We start from the raw sequence: 26381 nt of genomic DNA, 5'->3' as shown, positions 1-26381 counted from the left end.
AGGCATTTTAATGGAAGGCTTTGTTGGCCTCTTGGGTGGAGTTGCCTTCATAGAGCCAACATCTTTTCCTTCAGTGTCCTTGACACTGAAGGGTTTTTTAGTTTCTTTACTCTCCATCTCTGTCGAGACGGAGAAAGAAGAGGTGTTCTCTAAAGAGACCACCTCGAGAGTCTTTGTATTGCTGGCAGTAGCCAGCTCTGCCTCTAATGAGGCAGAAGTACCAGCGAGGACTGGCACCAGGGGACCAGCATCTGCTGATTTGTCCTCCAAAGAGGAGTTGGCACCAACAGAAGCTGGCACCAGACCAGCAACCACTGGCCTTGCCTCCAATGAGGCAGATGGTGGAGGGTGTATCTCAACTGGCACTTCAATTTTTTCCAATTCCATACTAGGGCCTTTCTTGTTGGTTCTTGTGAACCTTGTCTTTACTTTCTCATCATCAATTGACTCTTAATGATTCTGTTAGCTGTCTCTTTAATGATTCTTTATTTGATTCTACATTTGTGCTCCTAACTTGGGTGTTTTTATTTGTCTTTCTTTTGGTTTCTTAATTTTGCTACTACAGTAGCAAAACTTAGACCGGGTCTTACAATCTTTGCTTTGGCCCTCTCTCGTGCTTCCTTAAATGTTGTTCTTTCTATTACTCTAATGGCCTGGATTTCCTTTTCTAGTAAATATATATCACACTGCTGAGACGATGATGCATGTCCCTCACCACAGTGAACACATTTAGGTTCCCTGGTGCACATTCCATGCTCATCCTCTCCACAGTTGACACAGACTGCAGGCTTTTCTTGCAATTTGGATCGGCATGATTGTAGGGTGTGTCCAAAATGCTGGCAATGGAAACACCTTCTGGGTCTCGGGATGTACTTCTTTACCTTAAACCTATACCAGGCTGCAAAGACACATTCCGGAAGTCTTAAGGTGTCAAAAGTTAATATTAAGGTAGGCTAAGGTATTCTGCTATTATCAACCTTCTTTGACATCCTTTCCACCTTTATCACACCCTGGTCTTTTAATTCTGTTAAAAGTCTCTCCTCAGAGAAAGCCATCAACTGAGGGGCATAAATCAAGCCCTTGCTGGAGTTCAGGCTGGAGTGGGGAGTACACTCAACCGTAACTCCCGCAAGGTCTGACAATCCCATCAACTTGATACTTTCCTCTGGGGCGATGCTTTCTACAAGGAGCATGTTTCCATTCTGCGGCGTTATTTTTGGCTGTCTACCACAATATTTCACGATTTCCCTATGCACTTGAAAAATGTCTATATTGTCACCTTCTAGCTTCAAATTAAGGTATTTATTAAAGGAATTGGGTACAAAGACCCCAGGAGCTATTTCATATTTATTATTTTTCTTCATGGCAAATGGTTACAGTGTGACAATACTGGAACCAGATGCTTTTTGTTTAGTTTTCCTGGCTGCATTATATTTACTCGCATTGCTTTGGGTCGTCAACTGTGTCCGTCTGTCATTCAGCCCAGGGATACTACACTGATCCTGGGGACCGACCATGGAAAATTGATGTTTGGGTTCCTTGGACAAGTCCTTTGATGAAAGCATAGGGTCGTCAACAGAAATAGGGGGGGTTGCCATAAAACGTAAAATACATAGTTCATCCAGATATTCCCCATACCCACCATGGAGTCACACTTAGAGGACGGGTCATCCCTTTAATTAGGGTCGTCCTAGGGGTAATTACTGGATATACACCCTATCCCCAGTGCTAAGGCGTCATGATGTCCGTCGAGATCAGACCCAGCATTGAGGATAGGGTTTGACATTAAACTTTCCCCTCGCTCGACCACGTCAGGTACTAGAGTTCTACGGGTGAGGTAGCATGCCGTCCATCCTCACCCTCCTTCAAATCCCAAGATTTAGACTAAATCATGTCCAAAACCAAGCCAATAGTCGTCATCATAGAATCCATACCTTATAGGGGGAGGAAGGCAGAAAGATGAAATGTTTTTAGTAGAAGAAAAAGGGCTGACTTATTTTGTTGGATCAAAAGCTGGGCACTAAGGCCCAGCGAGAAAGCAGTTCCCACCAGGCATCAGGGCCCAGCTGCTGAACCCTAAGCCCCCCATCCTCGGCAAGGCTTCAGCATCTGGGGGGGGGAAGACTTTGAACGCCCTAGAATTTATTCTTAGTATTGCTAATCTCCAGTGAAATACACCACCGGAGTAAATACTACCGGAGCTGAGGATGGGTACCATATCAAGAAACAGGAAAGCCTATCGAGGGGAGGTGTCTCCCAATCGTCATGGGCAATGCCGGAGATGATGAACAGAACATCTCATAAAACATGATGAAAATTAAAAATGTTTCTAATCGCAACCTCTTAAAATGACGGAGTTTCCATCGGCGGAGCTCCGGCGAAGGGAGTTCCGTAAGGTAATTCTTATTAAATTACCCACCACTCCACCCTGTCCTTATCCTCCCCAAGCCATGGCGGGGGAAGAAAGGAGGGGGGGGGGGGGGGGGGGGCAATGGTAGGACATGTGGGGAGGAATACAGGTAGAAACACAAATGGCGGCCGTTAGTGGTTGGTCTTACCACGATGTTAATGGACCATTCGTGATAACGTATCGCGGACCACAGAAGATAGAAATACCAATTAAAGTTAATTCTTTGGTAAAAAGTCGGGGAAATCGATGGAAAGCGGTTTCCCTGGACAACCTTGTATAACTGGTAGTAAATACCTCGTGGTTCACTAGGATACTATGTTATCGGTCTGGACCAAGAACAGGGGGCCTAGGCTAACTTATGTTCGAGAATGGTACCACGGACTAGCTCTAGTACGAAAGCAACAACGGAATTACCTTGAATGAAAACATAAAATATGAGAGTCTATCTAGTGTAAAATAAAGCATAACCTTAAAACGTAGCCAAGCTTATAAAGTACTATAAGGCAACGAAAAGAGGGGGAGCAATCCAGCCTCTCTCGAACACGGGAGAGGGAAATTTTCCCAAATTCCGTGTAACCTACGTACTTAGACCTGTTAAGATAGTACTTAACTGTGTCTAACAAAAGGGGGAAATAATCCAACCTTACTAGCAATAGACTTCAAGCAGGCTACTATAAGGCAACTGAAAAGAGGGGGAGGTATCCAGCCTCTTCCAGCACTAGACAACAGGGATTAAGATTCGTATATGAACGAAGATGCTCTCATAAACAATAAACTATAAAAACAAACAATAAAGAGATAGTCATAATCAAATAAGAGGAATAAGAAACGGCAAGGAATATTCTTTCTCAACGCCGCAAAGTTAAATTGCATGGACATGCTAAAGGTTAATAAACACTGAATTCTCCGTACTGACCAAAGGAGCTCTCTTTCTCGCTTAATCAAGACTATCTAAATATAATAACGGGACTCGTGACGTCCCAGACATTGAAATTCGCTAATACGAACAGTGGCATGTAAATTAAACTGAATTATAAGTGGATCAGTAATAAAAAACTGTGAAACATACAGTTCGAATCTAGGGGGCCTAGGCAATAAAAAGGGAAGCGAATAGCAATCTCAAAATACACGTAGGGGCAGACCGAAACAAACATGCTTTGTTTACGATCGCGTTGTCTGCACATGGCCGATACCATGTTCATATAAAAAACCCAAAATTACGTGAATTATACCAATTCATTAACTGTTTTTAATGAAAACAGAAATTGTGGTACTTAACATTGGTCCAGGTGAAGGTAGAGCTTCAGCCATGATGAAATAAATCCAAAAATAGCGAAAAAACACTGGCACAATTTCAAAGTGTACGGTGCGCACGAGTCCAAGAAGGATGACAGATGGCGCTAGCATCGGGCGGGGGCTGGGGGAGTCGGAGCGGTGTGGTTGAGACCGCTGTAACGGCACACCCCATATCCATGTATTGATTGACGAAGGAATAATCTAATTGGAAGATGACCTGTGTTTAGTGGCTTTCACACGCCCTTTCTTTATACACGATGCCCTTGAGGTGCTCGCGCGAGGGTAGTAACCTCTGCATACCAATGGTTTAACTTTCTCTGGTATATTTGGAAATTATTTATATCAGAAAAGTAGTAAGAAGGACCTTTTCACCGGCGAACACAGGTCGACCCAGAAAATACATATTTGTTGGCAGTCTGATTTATTTTATATTTTATGATATCTAATTCACAATTTTTTTTATTAAATGTATTGCATGTACTCATTTCAAATAATTATTAAGTAACCATTAACTATAATAAACAAAACAAATAAAAGCTTCCAAACGTCTGTTTACATCCAGCACTTACGAGTATCGAACGATCGACAAGCAATCACTTTACACAGTAAGCCATAAATTTTCATTATCTCTTCAACTACTGAAACTACCAAACAGTATAATAGCCATTCATTTCTTTTCTTTATTCAATCTTTATCTAATTTTTTTTTTTTATTAAATGTATTGCATGAATAAGTTTTTCAATTTACAGCAACCTTTTACCAATAGAATACTTAAAGCACAAGGGGTAGATGCAGACCAATAGGAGAGCAGGACCTTGTGGTGTGACTAGCATCAGGAACCAATGGGAGTGCGGGAATATGGTGGCGAGTTTACTAAGTTGGCGGCGCGGGAGTTTTAAAATTGTTCTCGGTGGTCCGGGCGAATTTCGGGACTTTACAGCAACAACCTTTCGTATCTTGAAAACTTTTCGTATGTAGAGCAGTAAAATTTTTCGCATTGGCTTTCGTATCTCGAGTTTTTCGTAAGTAGAGCCTTTCGTATCTCGAGGTACTACTGTACTAGGTTAAGGAGAATCAAAGGAAAATCAGAGTTTTATTTAAGAATCCTTTCAAATCTGTTCCCATTTGTATCCTGCCCCATTTGTGTACCTTGAAAAGCCCCCACAAACTTTCCTCGACGACACGAATGTATGACGAGATGATCCGAGGATTGACCTCAAAATACCAACCCTTGTAGCCGAATTCCTAAAAAAAGACAAACTTATTGGAATGCCCCATCTGCTATATACCTCTCAGCAAAATCAAGTGTGTCTGGTAACCAGGAAAGGAAAAGGAGCCCAGAGAGTTCACTCGGACAAAGCTGAGCACTTAATTCGGCCAACCCAGACAGACTGAGCCAAATAGTGAGCTGAGCAGATGACAACAGAACTATGAGTGGTAATCGTCAGCAAAGAGCTACTGCTTCCTCCCACATTCACTAGTCTCCTTTGAGGCCGAAGCCCTTCGAGAAGAAGTACAAAAAGGGGTTCTGAATCTGCTGTCCTATGTGATCGGACCCTAAGGTCCAAGACACAAGGATGGAACCTGACCATGCACTTAAGAAAGTGTTGACATTCAGTGTTAAAACACCTAAGTGTGTCTGCACTTTTCCATGTGCCAACACCAGACTGGATACCAATTCAAAAGTACCATGTTTGATCCCCTGCTCTGCTAATGTGGAGTTAGAGGAATTTTCTGGTGATTAGAAATTAATTTCTCGATATAATGTGGTTTGGATCCCACAATAAGCTGTAGGTCCCATTGCGAGGTAACCAATTGGTTCTTAGCCATGTAAAAAATCTAATCCTTCAGGCCACTCCTAGGAGAGCTGTTAATCAGCTCAGAGGTCTGGTTAAACTGAGATATACTTAACACCAGAATGGAAAGCAAACTCCTCTGTACTGGTAGAAACTTCTCTAATCCTCTAAACACTTGCAGTTCCAAAGAATTGGAGCACTCAGCGAGCACCAGAATTTCTGATGAATTCAAGCTCTCGGCAAAGACTCCTGACTCTCATAAGAACAACCATCAGGAATGTCTTGTCTCGCCTGAGTGCTCCGAATTCCCAAGAATCTGAGCGCTCAGCAAGCACCAGGAATACCAAGTAGTATAATTCAAGTGCTCAGTGAGACTCCCGAACCTTGCAAGTGCTCGGAATCACAAGAAACCAAGCACTCTGTGAGTGGCCGAAATTCAAGCCCTTGGCAAGACTCCCGAATCTTGCAAGACGATCACTGGGAATAGTCCTCTTTCCACTTCTGAAGTAATTGAGGAGGAACAGGCACAAAACCAGTCTTAGATGCATGCATTTAGGAACAAGATTGAGAGTGCGACTCAATAGAACATGCACTCAAGGCTCCCAACACACGAGACCCAATAGGAAAATGCGAACTGGTTCTTGCCCCAAGAGTGGGAGGAGCCACACAGAGAACCACTGCCTCCTCAGAGAATGGCATTCACTAAGTTCTGTAGAACTTTCAAAGGAATCCTCTTCCCAGCTTCTCCAGGTGTTTGAATCCTCAGAATCGAGACACCAGTGGGAACCTGCCTTGCACTGGAGAGCACTCAGCGAGTGCTAGCGATAGTGCTGGCAAGAAGAGAGGAAACACATGTGTTTTGCCTTTTCTTGCACCCTGTGCCTGAACTGGGACAGTAAGGGGTCTTTCCATCAACAATTCGGGATGCTCGCGAATCGTTAGAAAAGCAAGCGCTCAGAATGACTCACGAACGAGTGCATGACACAGCACTCGTCTAGAGGTGAACCCCTAGACTGGTGACGGGAATGTAAACCAAAGCCTGTGCTCTCACAGTTCCCAAAACACAAAACCCAGGGTCATGTAAATCGGTTCCCGGACCCAAAGGTTTGGGAAGAGCCAAAGAGAGATCCCATTGCTGGAGGCAACCCCTTAGAAATCCTGCAGGAGGACTTCTTAGGTGGGGGAGAAGTAGCCTTCCTCTTCTTTTGGCCAAAGGGGGTAATCCGGTTTCCAGGACCTTCTTAAGCTTCAGAAAAGGATGGGAAGGGCAGTGGATGATGACATTCTTCCATAGGCCTACTTCTAAAAGATGATGATCAAACATCAGCAGCAGTAGTCAGGGATCACAGGGCAGCTGGGGGAGAAACTGTCCAGTAATAAATTATCAAGACAACAGTAGCAATCTAACATGAGGCATAGCAGGGAAACCGCACACGCGCACACACACACACAGGGGTCAGTGCCGCAGCATGTTGGAGTGCCAAAGATACACTCCCATGGGTTTAGGCTATCTAACACAATGAAATATCTAACCATCCAATGCTGTTTTTACAACTGCTCGCTGTTAGCCAGCAGTAAAAAGAAAAATTATTAATATAAAAAAACTACTCTCGTACCAAAGGGCACTGCCCTCTGAAGCCAGAGGAGATCCCTAAGAATATACAACACCCAATCGCCAATACCACACCCCTCCACCCTCCTTGCCTGACAAGCGAGCGAAGAGGGCAAGGAGAAGGAAAGAATACCATGAGAGAAAACTGAGGGTAAATGCTTTGAAGTTTCCTCCAGGTAAACTCCCCAACAGCACAGGCAAAGAATATATGTATACATAATAATATACTACTGTCACCCCCTTATTAAAGGGAATGATGTGATGGGGGCGAATAATACGCCCTTGGCCGCCGACCACAGGAACACATTGGAGGAAGACAGACAGCAAGGCTATCACAAATTGTGGTTTTGTATATTTAAAATATCACACACAGTATATTTCAAAATATATCTCACAAATAATAACAGAAAAGATCCCACTGGGAAAAATTAAGTTTAACGACAGGTAGGCAAGAGCTCACAAAAACACAATGTATCGCATGATGTTTACACCTGGGAAGGCAGGACTCCGGTCTACCAGATGGTACTTACTGCCTAACCAGTTTTAACGGCTGTGTTCCAGCTTCGCCATAAGTAAATTCCCAATGTAAAGGACTAAGGGTTTGTATATTGTATAGGAACAAGGAACACTGAAATTTTCAGCTATTTAAAGTCCTAACCTAAGGGTCTTGGTCTTTTAGATTAACAGATAAAACCTTGCCAGCCTCAGTGGCGTAAAACAAGAAAAGATACTAGACTACTTTCAAGCACCATGTTCACTGCTTGAAAAAATTCAAATCAACTATCAAATGCAGAGAACAAGTTTACCTGATTCAAGCCGAACTGGTAAGTAAAAGCCAGCAACACTGTTTAAAGATGCTCGTGGACGAATCAAAATTCTCGATATGACATGTAGACGACTCAATGCTCCAAAGGGCTTCATCTAGAAAAAAATTAATACACCTTCAATCAAATATCACAATTTTGAAAGTAAATTGTATTTTTTGTAACTATACAAACCCGAGGTCTTCTACAATAGGAAGTACAAGCGGCATTGCTAGGATTACGGCCGTTAAAATATCTAACAAGGTGGCTAGGCAGTAACTACCGCCTGGTAGGTAGGGAGACCCACCTGCCCAGGCATAAAAGTTCCAATTTACTTCTGGCTGATGTTCCAGATTGAGGGGTTGCATGAGGTAGGCAATTAGTGTAAAGGACCTCAGGTTCGTATAGTTAGGAAAAATACAATTCCTTTTCAAAATTTTAATCTGTTCTTACATGATATACCAACCCTCACTCCTTTGCAATACAGGCAGTCCCCGGTTATTGGCGGGAGTTCCATTCTTGGCAGGGTGCTGATAAGCAAACACCGCCAATAACCGAAAATTGGTGAATTATGGCTCTTATGGCCCTAATATCTAGTTAATGGCACTGATAACCAGTTAATGGCGCCTCATTTAGGTATGTTATGGCGCCATAAATTATTACTGGATGGTGCCGATTACTGGAACTCGGTGCATTATGGCGCCATAAATCACTGAGTCCGCTGATAACCAGGGAATGAATGAATAATTAATAATTATCTGGCGTCATGACTACCAGGTTCATTAACGCCGAATGAAACCATTTGGACAACCAATTTGGGGAAAACACACGCATCACAAAAACTCTTAAAATTCCACATCAGTTACACTAAACACTAAGGATTAGATAAAATGCAAGGTCTAGGCCAAAGGCCATGAACTGGGACCAAACAGGTCTTGTAGTATAATAACAATAAATCAAAATTAAATAAAAAAACTGCAGAGAAGCAGAGGCTTTCATACTTGAACACAAATAGGCACTAAATACACTTACTCATGTTTCCATACATACATACTAAAAACCAAAACTAAAAACTATACACATAAACACACATATACTACACAAAAGCGAAATACAGTGGTACCCCGACAAACGAAAGGCTCAACTTACAAAAAATTTTAGTCACAGGATACGAAAGGTTGTTGCTGTAAAGTCCCGAGATTCGCCCGACCACCGATAACAATTTTAAAACTTGCGCGCCGCCAACTGAGTAGACTCGCCACCATCCTCCCGCTCTCCCATTGGTTCCTGATGCTAGTCACCACCATAAGACCCTGCTCTCCTATTGGTCAGCATCTCTCCTATCATGCATCTACGTAGCGGCGTGCTTTTTCGGCCACTCGGTAGCAGCATCGTTCTATACGCACGCCAAATTCGTTCATTCTATGCGATTTCGTTTATTAACGTAAATTCGATAGTGATTTCGTTGTAGTACTACTTTATCCTGTTGTGTGAGAACTTTAGCACATACGTATACGTACTACATAACTTAATTATGTACAGTATATATGTAGTCATGGGTCCCAAGTAAGTTGAAGTTCACGGAAAGAAGAGGATGCTTTCTTTGGAGACAAAGATGGAGATTATCAAGAAGTATGAAGCTGGCATGCGATTGAGTGTGATCGCCAAGGAATATGGCCAAAATCCATCGACAATAGGCACCATCCTTAAGCAGAAGGAGGCCATCAAAGCAGCTACACCTTCCAAGGGTGTGACTATTTTGTCTTGCAAGAGGAGCCACATGCAAGACGAGATGGAAAGGCTGCTTCTTGTCTGGATAAAAGACAAAGAAATCGCTGGCGATACGATAACAGAGACGGCAATCTACCACCAGGCCAGTGTTATTTTCAGCGATTTGATTGCCCACGCCGAAGACGACGGAGGAGAAGGGACATCGACACCAACCCCAGACTTCAAGGCTTCTCAGGGGTGGTTCGAAAAATTCCGTTAACGGACTGGCATCCATTCGGTGGTGCAGCATGGGGAGGCTGCCAGCTCGGACACAAAAGCGGCCGAAGCCTTTATTAACCCTTAAACGCCGACTGGACGTATTTTACGTCGAGATAAATTGTCTGTCGGGTGCCGACTGGACGTATTTTACGTCGATAAATTGCTGTCGGGTCGACCTGGACGGGTGCCGACTGGACTATTTTTACGTCGACATACGAAAGTTTTTTTTTTAAATTCGCGGAAAAATACTTATAGGCCTACCAGCCTAAAACTTTTGAATCACGCGCCTTGGGGAATGCTGGGAGTTCACGGATCAAGGCCTTGTTTTGTTTTGAAGCGTGACCCAGGTGGGCATGCGCGATATCCCTTCTTCTCGCTCCAGCCAGCATCAGTAGCGCACCATCCGAGAGCGATCTTTCGTGAAAAGCGTGTTTTTCTGGACTTGTGCGAGACTTTGAGCATTTGTATTGCTACAGGACATTCCTAGATATGTCTCAACGACGTGTGAACCGTGAAAGGCGCGTTTTACCCGTCGGAAGGGATCGTGTAAGGCGAGTTTTGGACCTGGATGCTGGCGAGGGGCCAAGCACCCAGCATGACCCCGCGCCTCAAGGCCGTTCTGTGCGGCCACGTGTGGCTGAAAGTGTTTCGGGAACACATCGTATGCCTTTGGTTACCCCTAGGAAGCATGTGGGCGTCCTTAGGGGCATTCGTAGGCATTTGGGAGGCCTCCAACCAAGGGACATAGACGAATATCTTTCGGAGCTTGATCGGGAACATGTCGCAAGTCCTCATTTTGATGGGCGGATGGTCATCGAGTGATGAGGACATCAGTCCCGATGACAGTGAGGATGAATATTTGCCCCCAATGTCCGTTCGAGGCTCACATCCCGAAAGTGAGCTCGAATTCAGTGAGTTCAGTGCATACGAGGGGGAATCTGAGGAGGAGGGGGAGGGTGGGGATACGGGCTCAAGTTTTATCGCAGAGGACGATACAGAAAGTGAGGGCCTAAGTGAGGGTGATGGGCCAACGGGGGGGGTAGTGTGCATCGTGCTCGCACCCGTGCGCGCGCAGTAGAAGGTCGGCTCGTCGCGCCAGCCAAGGTGAAGGTCGGTCGTCGGAGAGTGACGAGGGGTGGACGGAGGACCCCACCCCTCCTAACATGCACCCCTTCACGGCAACCTCTGGGATGACCGTACCATTACCCCTGACTGTTTTGGGGTTCATCCAGCTTTTCCTGACGCGGGAATTGCTGGAATACCTGGTACACGAGACGGTGGACTACGGTCGGTACTGCCAGTATGAGCTGAAGACGACCCTGTCGTATTACTGGCGGGGTTGCAACCTCATTGACATGGCACATTTTTTGGGGCTCCACATTTATTTTGGTATGACACCTGCTGTCGACGTCAGGCAATATTGGAGGAGAAATTATTTTTTATGTATGCCGAATGTGCCTGGCATTATGTCCCGTGATAATTTCCTGGCGATGGACAGGTACTTCAACGCCTTCAACCGAAGGGCCATAACCCCGGAATAACAGTGATCGCCTCATTTTAGTGCGTACAGTGTTGGATTATATCCGTGAGCGGTGTAGTAATCTCGTGATTCCTGGAAAGAACCTGTCTTTGGATGAGGGGATGATGCTTTACAAAGGACGTCTTAGTATAAAATTGTATAACCCCAAGAAGCCAAAGAAATATGGTGTGAAATTCTTTCTCATTACCGAGGCCAATACTGGATACGTTGTGGACTTTTCAGTGTATATCGGGGTCTTCTCCACGCTGCGTGACACTGTATTCAACCTTGTGGGACGTTTCCGTAACCAGGGATATCACCTGTTTATGGATAATTATTATAACTCGGTATCCCTGGCCCAGGAACTGTATGAAGCAGGTGTTTCACGTCAGTGGTACCCTTCGGTTGGTACGTGGGGCCGGGGCCCCGAATTTGTCCTCAAGAGGTTCGCTAGTCATCCGCAACACCTGGAAACAAGGGAGAGACAGAGTGGCGGCGGAAGGGCGCTGTCTTCGTCATCCTGTTGGAAGGGGTCCGACTCGTCCCCATGATTACGAGGAGTCATGAACCATCCAAGAAGAGATCGTACAGCGGAAGAAGACACGTCGACAGGGCCAAGTTTGTGTTTGAGGAGTTTCGTACCGAGCGGACCTACTGTCATTGGGCACTACAACAGGCACATGGGAGAAGGTTGATCTCTTTTGATCAGCTCATCCAGTACTATCCCTTCGCCAGGAGAACCAGAAGGTGGACACAGAAGCTTCCTCAAATACATCCTTCAGTTGGCCCTCCAAAATGCCTACATACTGTACTGTGGGTACCGCGGTGACAATCTCGAGGTTGACCCACAAACAGTTCCTAGAAGGTAGCCGGGAATGCCCTCATCAACTTCGATCCCGATGAGTGGCCTTCCATAACTGACCCCCTGCCCCGAGCTGCAGATCTGCCCCTAGAGGAAAGGGCAGATAGGAGGGCCAACTTCGCGCTCGACCTGCTGCCAACCCCTGCCCTGCCGCCCCTGCTGCCGCCGCCCCTGCTGACGACGCCCCTGCTGCCGCCGCCCCTGCTGACGACGCCCCTGCTGCCGCCGCCCCTGCTGCCGCCGCCCCTGCTGCCGCCGCCCCCCCTGCTGACGATGCCGCCCTCTTGCTGCGCCCCGACCATCACACTTCTTCGTCGGGTAGTGGACACTGCGTGTCGGCTGCAGCCAGGGGAACACATACTGGAGGCCTTAGAAGGGCGAAAGGCAGAAACGGTGCCGGGTGTGCCATATGAATGGCAGAAGGAGAGACACCCGGTTTCTTCTGTCGTCTCTGCAAAGTTGATCTTTGCAGGATAGTGGGGAGTGGTGACCTGAAAGTACCACACTAAGGTCATGTATTGGAGCGCGCCCCCTAAACCGACAGCGGAGGGCGCACGGGGCCGCCGGGTCCATCAGCAGTAAGGGCGCGCGTCTCCCTCCTCCACCTGTACCTCGTCATGTCGAGTGGAAAAAAAATGCAAGACTCTTCAATGGAGGAGGGAGAAAACAAGAATAGAACGAAGAGTCAGGATTACGAGTGAGTATTCTGCATTTATTTTATATTTATTTTTATATTTATTACAATTTTTTATATATCTGAATGTGTGCATGAATATAATAATAAGACATTTCATTGTATGCGAAAAGAGAAGTGTCACCTGCATTCCTTTTATTTATGTATTGGTACCAGAATCGAAGAATGTAATATATATATTTTATGTATAAAAAAAAATTAATATATATATTATATATATAGATATATCATATATACTATATATATATATATATATATATATTATAAATATTTTTTTTTTGGGGTAAGCAAATTACTTACAGTCTAGTAATATTCAATCATTTACCTTCACTTTAAAACAAATTGCAAGTCTCTAGAACAATATCTCGATTTATGGTGAATATTTTAAAAAATATTTTTATTCCCTCCGCGCGCCGATTCCTCGGCCGAAAATATCCGAAACGCGTAGGTTCACCATTCTCCTAATATTTGTAGCCTTTTCATATTATGCTTATTTTAATAGTTTTTATATATGGAAATGTGTGCAAAAACATGCACAATATAACAAAAAAATATTGGAAGGTTGTAGCATTTATCATTTTTGAAATATTTGCATATAAAGTACGATAAGTACGAAAAAAAACTACGATCGGTCAACTTTGACTCAACCGAAAAGGTCACAAAAAACGCATTTATAACATAAAAATCTTACAGTCTAGTAATCTTTCAATCATTTATCTTCATTTTAAAACAAATTGCAAGTCTATAGAACAGTATCTCGATTTATGGTGAATATTTGAAAAAAATATTTTTTTCCGCTCCGCGCGCCGATTCTCGGCCGAAAATCTCGGAAATGCGTAGGTCACATTCTCCTAATATTTGAGCCTTTTCATTACGCGTTTTTTTAAAGGTTTATATATGGAAATGTGCGCAAAAACATGCACAATATAACAAAAAATTGATTGGAAGGTTGTAGCATTTCTCATTTTGAAATATTTGCATATAAAGTACGATAAGTACGAAAAAAAAAAACTTATGATCGGTCAACTTTGACTCAACCGAAAAGGTCAAAAAACGCATTTATAACATAAAAATCTTACAGTCTAGTAATATTCAATCATTTTTCTTTATTTTAAAACAAATTGCAAGAGTCTAGAACAATATCTCGATTTATGGTGAATTTTTGAAAAAAATATCTTTTTCCCCTCCGCGCGCCGATTCTCGGCCGAAAATCTCCTAAACGCGTAGGTCACTTCTCCTAATATTTGAGCCTTTTCATATTACGCTTTTTTTAAAGGTTTATATATGGAAATGTGTGCAAAACATGCACAAATAACAAAAAATATTGGAAGGTTGTAGCATTTCTCATTTTTGAAATACTTGCATATAAAGTACAATAAGTACGAAAAAAACTACGATCGGTCAACTTTGACTCATCCGAAAAGGTCAAAAAACGCATTTATAACATAAAAATCTTACAGTCTAGTAATACTCAATCATTTATCTTTTAATTTTAAAACATATTGCAAGTCTCTAGAAAACAATATCTCGATTTATGGTGAATATTTGAAAAAATATTTTTATTTCGTCCGCGCGCCGATTCTCGGCCGAAAAATCTCGGAAAACGCGTTAGGTCACATCTCCTAATATTTGTTGTGCCTTTTCATATTACGCTTTTTTTAGAGGTTTATATATGGAAATGTGCGCAAAAACATGCACAATATAACAAAAAATATTGGAAGGTTTTAGCATTTATCATTTTTGAAATATTTGCATATAAAGTACGATAAGTACGAAAAAAACTACGATCGGTCAACTTTGACTCAACCAAAATGGTAAAAAACGCATTTGTAACATAAAAATCTTACAGTCTAGTAATATTCAATCATTTATCTTCAATTTAAAACATATTGCAAGTCTCTAGAACAGTATCTCGATTTATGGTGAATATTTGAAAAAAAATATTTTTATTCCATCCGCGCGCGATTCTCGCCGAAATCTCGGAAACGCGTAGGTCACATTCTCGTAATATTTGAGCCTTTTCATATTACGCTTTTTTTTTAGAGTTTTATATATGAAAAATGTGCGCAAAAACATGCACAATATAACAAAAATTATTGGAAAGGTTGTAGCATTTCTCATTTTTTTTATATTTTCATATAAAAAACAATTTAAAACAAAAATTCCGGAACATTCGGTCAACTTTAACTCGTTCGAAATGGTCGAAAACTGCATTTGTAAGCTAAAACTCTTACAGTATCGTAATATTCAATCATTTTCCTTCATTTTGAAACAAATTGCAAGTCTCTATAACAATATTTCGATTTATGGTGAATTTTTAAAAAAATTATTTTCTCTGTGTTGCTTTTATTGTTTTGCAATGTGTTATATATCAAAATGATCGCAATTTAGTGCACATTACAAAAAAAAAAAAGTAACTTGTTACCTCTAACCGTTTGGCGCACAGCGCCATTTGAATACAATTATATATGAAATTTCGTTTTTGCGCTATCATATATCGCATTATTTATATATGATAATGATAATTTTTTTCATTTCTGATGGTTGCATACTAAACTTCAAGCAATGACAAAAAAGGAGCCAAAAATGAACTCTTAATCTTGAAAACTAAGCGCGCTGTGATTTTTTGAAAAAAATATTTTTTCCACTTACGCGCTCACTCTCAAACCCCTCCGGCACACGGGAGTCATTTTTTTATTTACCGCTTCGGCATTTAAGGGTTAAGACATTCGACAAGATGACGATCAAGGAAGACTACAGTTCTAAGCAAGTCTTCAACTGTGATGAGACTGGCCTTTTTTGGAATAAAACACCTCATCGGACGTATATCACAAAGGAAGAGAAGAAGCTACCCAGGCATAAGCCTATGAAAGACAGGCTAGTGCTCGCACTTTGTTCAAATGCCAGTGGGGATTGCAAGGTGAAGCCCCTACTTGTGTAACATTCGGAGACTTCTTGAGCCTTCAAGGTTCACAAAGTGCTAAAGGAGAAGCTTCCGGTGATGTGGAGGGCTAATGTGAAAGCCTGGGTAACAAGACTTTTGTTCATCGAGTGGGTAAATCTGTGTTTCGGCCCGACAGTGAAGAAATTCTTGGAAGAGAACCGCCTCCCTCTGAAATGTCTGCTGTTGTTGGACAATGCCCCTGCTTACCCTCCTGGCCTCAAGGAAGATATCCTAGCACTATATTCTTTTATCAAGGTTCTTTATCTTCTGCCTAAAACCACCCCTCTCCTCCAGCTAATGGACCAGCAAGTGATATCGAACTTCAAGAAGCTGTATACAAAACACCTTTTTCACATATGTTTCGACATCACCAATACCACAAACCTCACCTTGCATGAATTATGGAAGGAGCATTTCGATGTTGTCATATGCATCCGACTCATTGATCAAGCTTGGCAGGAGGTTTCAAGGTGAACTTTGAATTCTTCGTGGAGGAAACTCTGGCCTAATGCTGTATCCGCCCGAGGCTTTGAGGAATTCGACGTGGGCAAAGCTGGTGCAGATTTAGAAACAGTTGAAGATCCTGAAACTGTTTAGCAACCAGATCTTGACGAGATCGTTGCACTCGGCAAGTCCATGGGGCTGGTCGTCGACGAGGACGACATCAATGACCTTCTCGAGGAGCACCAAGAGGAGCTTACAACAGATGACCTGAAGGAGTTGGAGGCCATGCAACATAACATCGTTCAAGAAGAGTTCTCTAGCAGCGGCGAGGAGGAGGAGGACAACCCTGTGACAATGGCAGAAATTAAGGAAGCTCTAGCTGCTTTTCATAAGGTGCAATCATTTGTAGAAAAGAGACACCCTGAAAAGGTTTACACAGGTCGTATGCTTGCTCAGTTCGATGACGTTTGCCTGAGTCATTTCAGGAACATTGTGAAAAATAGGCAGAAGCAATCTTCCTTGGATAGTTACTTTTTAAAGAGGCCTTTAGTAGGAGCAAGCAAAAAGGAAGATCCAATTGATACAACAAAAAAACAAAGTTGAAAGTGGTGAAGAAAAGGGATTTTGACGAAGGAAAAATCTATTTCTGGGTGATTGGTTTGTGTCGCCCTGTGAAATAATCCTTAAGTTCATTATTTCTGGGTAAATAACCTAATAATTACCAGAGAAAAAATAAAATCAAGAAAATGTCAGTAAAACTGACTCGCTCACTCTATAAAAGAAGTGTCGGTATGGTAACAGGGGCGAGTGAGATCACTACCACGAACCATTTGCCATTTAAACATTCCACCTCAAAATCCCCACCTGAGAGAGCCGATCCCAAAGGGAGATGCGCCCGCTACTACTACTAATACCGACGCCAAGCGGAGCGCAGCGCCTCTAGTGGCCATCCTTTGAAGAGATGTCCATCTTGGCCTGCAGGGTGGGAATGAAAGAACAGGGTGGGTTTCACAGGGCAACACGAACCAATCACCCATAAATAGATTTTTCCTTCGTCAAAATCCCTTTTCTGGGCTCAGTTCGTGTCGGCCTGTGAAATAGTACCAGAGAAACAGACAAGATGACAATGATGGTTCAAATTAAAACAAGAAATAAAACATAAAAATTAGACCTATAATAGAAGTGAATCAAAAAATGGATACATGATAACAGCATAAGGTTACTTAAAACTAGCTTAAATTAAATAATGTAAAGCACAGTTTAGTATAATTGTATCCAAAAAACAATCATTCAAAGAGATTCACTAAAATTAATGGGATAATTACAAAATATACAAATCCATTGTGCTCTACCCTAACATAAAAATAAGGGTAGAGACACTGTAGCACATTTAATTGTACAATCTGTGGGTGCCCCTAGCAAAAAAATAAGGGGCAGTCCACCAAGCAGTGCCTATCGGCTAAGGCTAAAGGACCATGTAGAGCATAGCAGTAGGGTGAGGCATGTTGGACAAGGTAGGTAGAAAGGAGACCTGGATCTTTATACTACAGCTACTGTGCAGAATCAGGGGAAACTATGTTTCCCGCTGCTACTGCTGAAAATTTTAATGATTCCAAGGACTTCAAGTAATGATGTTTGAAGACTGTCGGCGATTTCCATCCAGTATATTTTTTAAGATCCTCAAAATTCATGTGTTGGAAATAATTAATTGAGGTAGCTACTGCCCTGATATCATGTGCTTTTGGGAATGATTCAGGGTTGGCTTGTTTAATAAAGTAAAGGATCTGCTGCCTGATTCCTTTAACCAATAAGGTGCCATCTTTTTCCCTCATAAAGAGGGGGCCTGAGGATCTAGAGGATGTCCGAGATAGAAAGGCTCTTAATGTCAACACTGGGAAAAGGGAGGGATCTTTTGGAAGAGGAATGACTTTCCAAGGAGCCCACCTTGCAAGAGGATCCTCATTTTTTGCTATTTTTTGCTAAAAAAACTGCGATCCGGGGACAGCAGGACTTCTCCTGAGGGAGAAATTCTACATGACCCGAATCCCTGGATAGAGCCGACAGTTCTGAAATTCTGGCCCCTGAGGCCAGACTTTAATAAGAATACGTTTTTCTAAGTAGCATTATAAATGTGCAAGACCAGTTGTCAGTATCCGAGGCTAGTTCGAGGACGTCATTTAAGAACCATGACACTGAAGTAGGCCTTTCCGAAGGTCTAAGTCTAGCACAAGCTTTGGGAATAGACGTAAAGTAGGATTCTGTTAAGTCTATTTGAAAACCCAACTGAAAGATTTTCTTCAAAGCTGATTTATTAGTGGTAATCGTGCTAGCTGCTAATCCTTTTTCAAAGAGAGATCTGAAAAAGGATATGGCTAAGTTGATAGTCATGGTTGTAGTGTCCGTTTCCTTCAGGAAAGATGTCAACTTTTTGACAGCAGAGTCATATTGTCTAATAGTTGATTCCCTTTTATCTGATTCTAGAAAAAGGATGTTTTGGGGATCAATGTTAGCATCTTTTTTAGCCGCAAACTTCATGAAGTCCATAAAGTTAGGGTCTGGAGAATTCCTGAGGAAGCAAACACAGTCCTCATTTGTACTGGTTGCGACAGCTTGGGGTTGGGAATCCGTTGAGGTCGGAGACCCAACTCCAGAAGCAGGGGGTACCAGTTGCTCTTCGGCCAGTCTGGAGCAATCAGGGCTACTCGACCTTTGAAAGTCCTCAGCTTGCTCAGGACTTTCAAAAGAAGATTCACTGGAGGAAAGATATAGATCCTTTTCCAATGATTCCAATCTATTGACAAAGCGTCCGTGGCATAAGCCAGAGGGTCCAGGTTGGGGGCCACATAGCAAGGAAGCTTGTGGTTCGCTTGTGATGCGAATAGATCTACTTGGAGACCTGGCCCTCTCCGGCATATCCACTGGAACGACTTGATGTCTAGAGACCATTCTGACTCCAGAGGGACTAACCGGGACAATGCGTCCGCTATAACATTCCTTACCCCTGCCAAGTGGATGGCAGATAGATGCCCTTTGTGCTTGTTTGCTAGAGCGAAAATGGCTATCATGACATGATTCACGTGTTTGGATTTGGATCCTTCCCTGTTGATGCAGTGTACTACGACTCCACTGTCCAAAACTAGCCTTAGATGAGACTTCTTTGGGGGAAGGAGCTTCTTTAGGGTAAGAAACACTGCCATTGCTTCCAGAACGTTTATGTGGAGCTGGCGGAACTGAACGGACCAAGTCCCCTGAACTTGTTTGAACTGTGAGTATCCTCCCCACCCGGAGAGGGAGGCGTCTGTGTGAATCGTTAACGCCGGAGGAGGATATTGCAGGGGAACCGTCTTGGCAAGATTCTTCGCTTTCGTCCATGGACGGAGCTGGTTGCGAAGGATTTGTGGGATCACTGACAACTTGTCTCGAGATTTGACATTTGCTCTTGAGCGCCAAACTCGATTTATATCTTTCAGTCTTGCTCTTAAAAGGACGTCTGTCACTGAGGCAAACTGAAGGGAACCTAGGATTCTTTCCTGGTTTCTCCTTGAAGCCTGTTTGTTTTTGAGAAATTGCCTCACTGACTTGGCTATTTCTTTCCTTTTGACCACCGGAATTGACAGATTGTGGGAGGATAAATCCCATTGGATGCCTAGCCATTGAAAACGAGTCTCCGGAGAGAATCTGGATTTCGTTTTGTTTATCTGGAACCCTAGATGTTCCAGAAACTGAACTACTTTCTTTGTGGCTTTGAGGCATTCCTCGACGGTTGGTGCCCATATCAACCAGTCGTCGAGGTACGCTACTACCATTATCCCTTGTGCTCTGAGTTGTTGGACAACTACTTCCGCTATTTTCGTGAATACCCTGGGTGCTACATTCAGACCGAAGGGCATCACTTTGAAAGAGAACGTCTGATCTCCTAGTTTGAAACCTAGGTATGGGCGGAAGTGCCTCGCTATGGGAATATGATAGTATGCGTCTGTAAGATCGATAGAGGTGGTGACGGCCCCACGGGGAAGTAAGGTCCGCACCTGCGAGATGGTCAGCATTTTGAACTTGTCGCAATGAAAGAGTTTAGCTTTGACAAGTCTAAGATTACCCTTCTTTTTAATGAGCCTTTCTTTGGCACGCTGAACAAGCGCCCTTGAAATTTTAGATGCTTGACTCTCGCCACAGCTCCTTTCTGAAGGAGCTCCTCTGTATAATCTGTCAACTCCTCTGATGGTATTTGGAAAAATGATTTGTTTGGTGGGGGATCTTTGATCCAACTCCAACCTAATCCCTTGGACACAATGCTCTGTGCCCATTTGCTGAACCCCCACCTGTGACGGAAGAGGAACAGCCTCCCTCCTACCTGGGGAGCCTCATTGCTGCAGTGCGGGTTGACCTCCGCGCCCTCCTCTGAAGTGCTTGCCTTTACTTGCAGCTCTTCCTGTACCTCGTTGACGAAAGTTACCTCTCGCCCTGCTTCCCCTTGAAAACCTGTTAAAGGTAGGGTATGCTTGGCTTTCATACATAGAGTTGAAAGCCGGCGAGACGGTGTACGAAGTTGAGGGCTGGTTTTGAGGGGACAGCAGGAGGATTGGCTGGGATTGCTTTGATGTCGAAGGCTGACCCGGTTGAGTAACTGGGACGGCCTGGACAAAGTGCTGCTGCTGCTGGTGCTTCTGGTACGGCTGATAGCGCTTTGTCTTTTTCAACTTCTTACCAGAAGAAGATGGATTCTCTTGTTTCCTCTTAGAAGAGATACCCCATCTAGCTCTAAGGCTTTGGTTAAGCCTTGAAGCCTCGTGGTGTACCTCATTCACAGCAGCTTCCGGGAAGAGGTCCACACCCCACATGTTGGAAGCAAGAAGCCTATTAGGTTCGTGTCTAATAGTGGCTTCTTGCAACACGTGCTTGCGACAATTTCTTCTGGCCGTGAAAAAGTCGAAAGCGTCTGCCTGTACCGATTGAAGCTGGGACTTTGCGAGGATTTTGAAAAGTGGTTCCGTGGCGTACGAGAGGGCAGCCATCTCAGTAATAATTAGGGAGTTAAGTGACCTCCCTAGCCTAGTCCGAGCATCGAACTCTGCCTGAATAAGGCTATCAGGCAGTCTAAGGAGCTTCTCACCGAACTGATCCATAGCACAGTCCGGTTTGAGTTTTCCCACTGTGAAGGTAGCTGGCAGATTCTCCCACAGCTCGCCGAACGCAGGGAAGAGGGAAGATGTTGGTTCCGCTTCTCTTAGCTGCGGAATGGGTTCATCCTTGAGAACAGCCTGCAGAGTTGTCTCCACCATCTTCGTTGCAAAGGGGAGTGAAGCCTCCTCCTCTGTGGCAAAAATGGTGAAAGGGCTCTTGAAGGCCTGGAGTTTGGTATTTGAGCAATCCCAATCCTCCAGGCAGTGAACCCACTCCCTCTGAGCGTGATCCCTGCTGTATAAAGCAGTCTCTCTAGAGATCTTGTCCTCTCTATTGAGTGCTGTTTGGGTCAGCCTAGCATAACCTATGAAAGGCTGAGTCAATCCGGGAGGGTAGAACTCGAAGTCCTCAATCCTTCTCGTTCCACACTCCGGAATAGAAATCATGCCATCCTTGAAGGGAGCATAGGCTGCCACCCTCCAGGGATTATTCATAGAAAAGGCCGGCAGGGATTCGTAGGGTGGTAGCTGGACAAGACCAGTACCTCCTACTGGGAAGTTAGACTGTGGAGCCTGATTCAGGCCGGCGAAGCGGTCATCGTGTTCTCTAACATGATTAGACAGGTCCTGAATCGATTGGCCGGACTGGTTGATAGTGTTGGAGAGTTGAGCGAACATTTGCTCAAATCTCGTACCTAGAGAACCGACCATCTCTCCTACCTGTTGCAACACTCCTGCCGAGAAGGTGGCGGGATCGAATGCACTAGGTGCTGCCATCCCGACAGGAGTCACCGGAGCGGATCCGGTGGTTGCCAGAGAAGGTACTGGCTCGGCCGGAGCTCGGACCTTCTCCTTAGAAGCCTTGCTTCTTGACCCTCTAGAATGTGAAGATACCGCCTTCGCCTTCACTGCATCGGCGTAGGATGCCGAAGACTTACGTGATGAAGAAGACGACGACTTCTTGATCGACGTCTTCTGGAGGGTCTTTTGCTCTCTGTGTCCCTTAACTTTCGGGGGCACAGAAGCAGCAGGCGAAGGGGACGGGATCTCAGATCCCGTGAAGCCTTGGAAGGAAGGAAGAAGAAGGAACAGGAGAAGAAGATCCAGGTGCGCCCAAAGGTAGCCCTTGGGCGCCCGAAGCACCTACCTCGACCAACAAGTCCTCTACACCTACCGCCATTGGCTCAATGTTGATGTCAAGAGTTGCGACGTCCGGCACCGCTTCCTGCGTCGAGATACTCCCGAACGCTTGCTGCACCTCTCGCTGGATGGAAGCTATGAGTGGGGCTGCCACGGCGGGGTCTACGTATCCCGTCGCCTTCCCTCCTGGGAAGATCTGGACGGCCAGCTTTTTGTCCAGCACGTATGGCTGGCCCTTGGCGGCGTTCTTTCCAAAGCCGCCCACCCAAGCCTTCAGGGTTGCCAAGGCGACTTCCTTCACGGCGGCAGCCTGCAAGACAGCGCCGTATGAAGCTTCTAATGGCGGAGTTACAGCTTAAAGTAAGACTTAAAACTAGCAAAGATAATTGATTGTAAGTATACTTTGTCTAGAAACCTACTCACCCCATCCAAAAGCTGACTCACGAGATCATAGCATATAGTGCATGCTTCGTGGTGCCAGACAATTAACTCGCCGTGGGTAGTGGCGCACGGGGCGTGGGTCCTGCACTCCTCGTGGCCACAGGGGTCATGGAGGACTGCATTGCAGCCAGGTTCCCGACAGTTGGTAGCCTGTAAGTGTAAGGATACATGAGTATCGGGATTACACACTTACAGCCTAACATGAACTCCGTTGCATGCCGGAGTATGAAAGTTAGATTAAGATTAGTCCTCTACTGCAATACGTGTGGTTAGAAGGGCGGTCTGGTTGGGATCCGCGGCGTACGCCGGGAACAGATAAAGAGACCAACCAGGAGTGGTGAGAAGCCCAGGTGAGGGAGAAACCACGACGGAGAACGGCGGAGGCGGATAATGAAAGATAACAACAGTGATAATATATATATAAAAGGGGCATGTATACTTAGCATAGAGTAAGACATGCCTTCCTTCCGACTACTAGAGGAATGCCCGGGTAAGAAAGCAAGCTCTCCTCCGGTAGCAGAAAGAAGGTATAACAGGCAAGCTTTGAGACCACTAGTAGATCCCTACCCCATCGGCTGGCGGAGCCAGTGATACCGGATAACCAAAGGGGCCCCCGGCTAGCAAGCAGAGGCTCCGTCCGTTATGGTAAAAAAGAATAATGGGGGGGGGGGGGGAGCGAACGAGAACACCGGAGTTGGTCGCGGCGAGCGGAAGGGGAGGGGTGGCCAACCCCAACACCCCCCACACATCGGACACCCCGGTACCCGAGACTATGTGTGGTCACCCAAGCACCCACCTGGCTTGGACCTCCTCGGGCCCCTTACAGAGAGAGAGGGAAGTAGGCTAAATGGTTGTCATGACAACCGAGGAGGATCCGGCCAGACCCCTCCCTACCATGTGGAAGGGAGGGAAGGGAGTGGGTAAGACGCCCATGGGCGAACGTGATTGAGGGTGGACCAGAATGCGGTAGCAACACAACCACTAGGCAGAGACCACGTGAACCCAACCGTACCAACGCATGGTACTGGGCGCCTAAAGCTAGCCTAGCATGAAAATAACACTATATAAGTAATAAATAAATACATCGTAAAAGAATAGAAGGAACACACGAGTAAGAGAGAAAGAAGCCCAGGAGAAGGCGAACTGATCCGAAGACCAGTCGACTACTCGGAGCCAGCCGTAGCCGATGAAGAGCAAAAGCTGGGATGCTGGACTGGGGAAAACAGTATAGCCCTAAATACCAAAACCAAGACAATAACGGGTAAAAGGTATGGGCTGTGGATCCTAAATTCTAAAATACGATGTAAAAGAGAAGATGAACGCAAATAAGAGCCCATGAAGGATAAGACGTCCCAGTATAGGAGACCGGGAAATCTTAAAATACGAGGCGGCACATGGCCGCCACGAGTCAATCGGGAGACCGTATATGACCTAAAAAACGGAAAATACTGGTCCCTGGAAGACAAAAATACAAAATCTTAACCTTTCGGGCAATTGACTTAGCCGTGGCGATAGCAGCGCGTTCCATCTTGGATAAAATCCTAATAATAGCGAACACAACACGAGGTAGAAAAAACACGAGTGTTGTAACTGAGCTAATAACAAAGGATGGCCACTAGAGGCACTACGCTCCGCTTGGCGTCGGTATTAGTAGTAGTAGCGGGTGCATCTCCCTTTGGGATCGGCTCTCTCAGGTGGGGATTTTGAGGTGGAATGTCTAAATGGCAAATGGTTCGTGGTAGTGATCTCACTCGCCCGTTACCATACCGACACTTCTTTTCTTGGCTTAACCTGTGTCGCCCTGTGAAATGGCTCCTTGGATACTATTTCTTAGGAATAAATATTGCTATTCATCCTAGAGAAAAAAGAAACAATATAATGCCAAGATAAATGGCTTGCTCACCTCTAATAGAAGTGTCGGTATAGTAAGGAGCGAGTGGAATCACTACAAGAGGTCCCTTGCCATTTAGCTTCTTCCTTCGACAAAACCCCGAACTACGGAGGAGCCGTGCTACAGCTCCCGGTCTACTACTACCGTGAGCGCCTCTGACGCCTGAGACGTCATTCCTTCGATAGCTCGCTTTACCATCACACGTTAAAATTTTTCTGTGCTGTGTATTCGCTTATTCTGGATTTATCTTTTATTTCAAGATGTCTTCAGCTTCTGCTTCTAAGTTAAGTACTGTTTGGGGTTACTGATCTCATTTTATGATGATCTTCGTGTTTTTTATATATATTCGGAGCCTTATCGGCCGGTATGCCCCTCGACCGCATGGCGGTACGGGTTCTCTCTTTCGGTCTTCCATACTGTGAGAAATTTCCCTTCTCACAGTACTTTAGATATGGTTACTTACACATAGTCTCTATATCTTTTATGCAGTTAGCTTATTAGTTAGGCCTCCACGGGGCACGCTCCGACCGCACGTTTCGGACCTTAGTCTAGCTACGCCTTGCGTTGTTAGGACTTTTTATCAGTCATGGTTTTGAGAGTTATATCATCTTATTATTCTGATGTTCCCTCTTACCTTCTCTAGTTCCTGATTACCAATTAATAATATTGTAGGTACTAGGTTGGGCTAACATACACCATGCTTCGGTATGGCGATTAGCTTACCCTGTTATCACTATTTTTACCGTTAGGTTAGGCTTTCATACCCCAATTGTCGATTGGTGATTAGCCTACCCCCCGTTTTCTTGAACCAGAGGTTAGATTAGGCTAACATACCCCTTTCTTCGGATCGGCGATTAGCCTATTCTTCTGATTGATTAGCTTCGTGTTCCCCGTGTTAGTCTAGCTTTAAGATATCGCTTTAATTTTATTATTTGATGATTTATTATAAGTAATCCTATATATATCAGTGATATTGATGTTGTTCCGACGGCTCTTCCCCACCTCGTGTTTATCACCTGGCTGGGAAGACCACTGGTCGATTCCCGCAGTGAGCCCACCCCGGTTCACCGGGATCCCCCACCCGTCCCCCCATTTTCCCCCTCCATACATTGCCATCCACGTCGATGGGTGATGACTCGTTTCTCACAGCTAGCGTCCGAGTCTGCATGAGAGGGGGTGACTCACGGGACTGGTGGGGATCTCCCCTCCCCTACTGGTATTCTCACTCGTCATGTGACCTCGGGGGCTCGGGACCCTCCATTCCTCCCCCCTTCTTCTCCGTCCTTAACTGGCCGCTCAGGGGGAGGGCTCCCCTACCCCACGTTCTTCCCTACTCTTTCCCCCTCAGTTCAGTCCGGCAGGTGTCTATCCGCCGCTACCGAACATAGAGAGGGGGGAGGGAACCACTGGGTGCCTATCC

The 26381-nt window shown here is 44.8% G+C and overlaps 1 long non-coding RNA gene across 1 annotated transcript in view; it reads right to left on the bottom strand.

Annotated features, from left to right (window-relative positions):
• LOC135202062 (uncharacterized) overlaps positions 1 to 26381 on the bottom strand; it is a 145334-nt gene that overhangs the window by 59141 nt on the left and 59812 nt on the right. The window contains exon 2 of the long non-coding RNA XR_010311664.1: positions 7921 to 8035. This is a non-coding gene — a long non-coding RNA (uncharacterized LOC135202062). The remainder of the gene's footprint in view (positions 1 to 7920; positions 8036 to 26381) is intronic.

The sequence above is a fragment of the Macrobrachium nipponense genome, chromosome 30 (assembly GCF_015104395.2).
Source record: "Macrobrachium nipponense isolate FS-2020 chromosome 30, ASM1510439v2, whole genome shotgun sequence".
Classification (NCBI taxonomy): Eukaryota; Metazoa; Arthropoda; class Malacostraca; order Decapoda; family Palaemonidae; genus Macrobrachium; species Macrobrachium nipponense.
The sequence above is the reverse complement of the archived record's forward strand: the minus strand, read 5'-3'. Positions and strand labels throughout refer to the sequence as shown.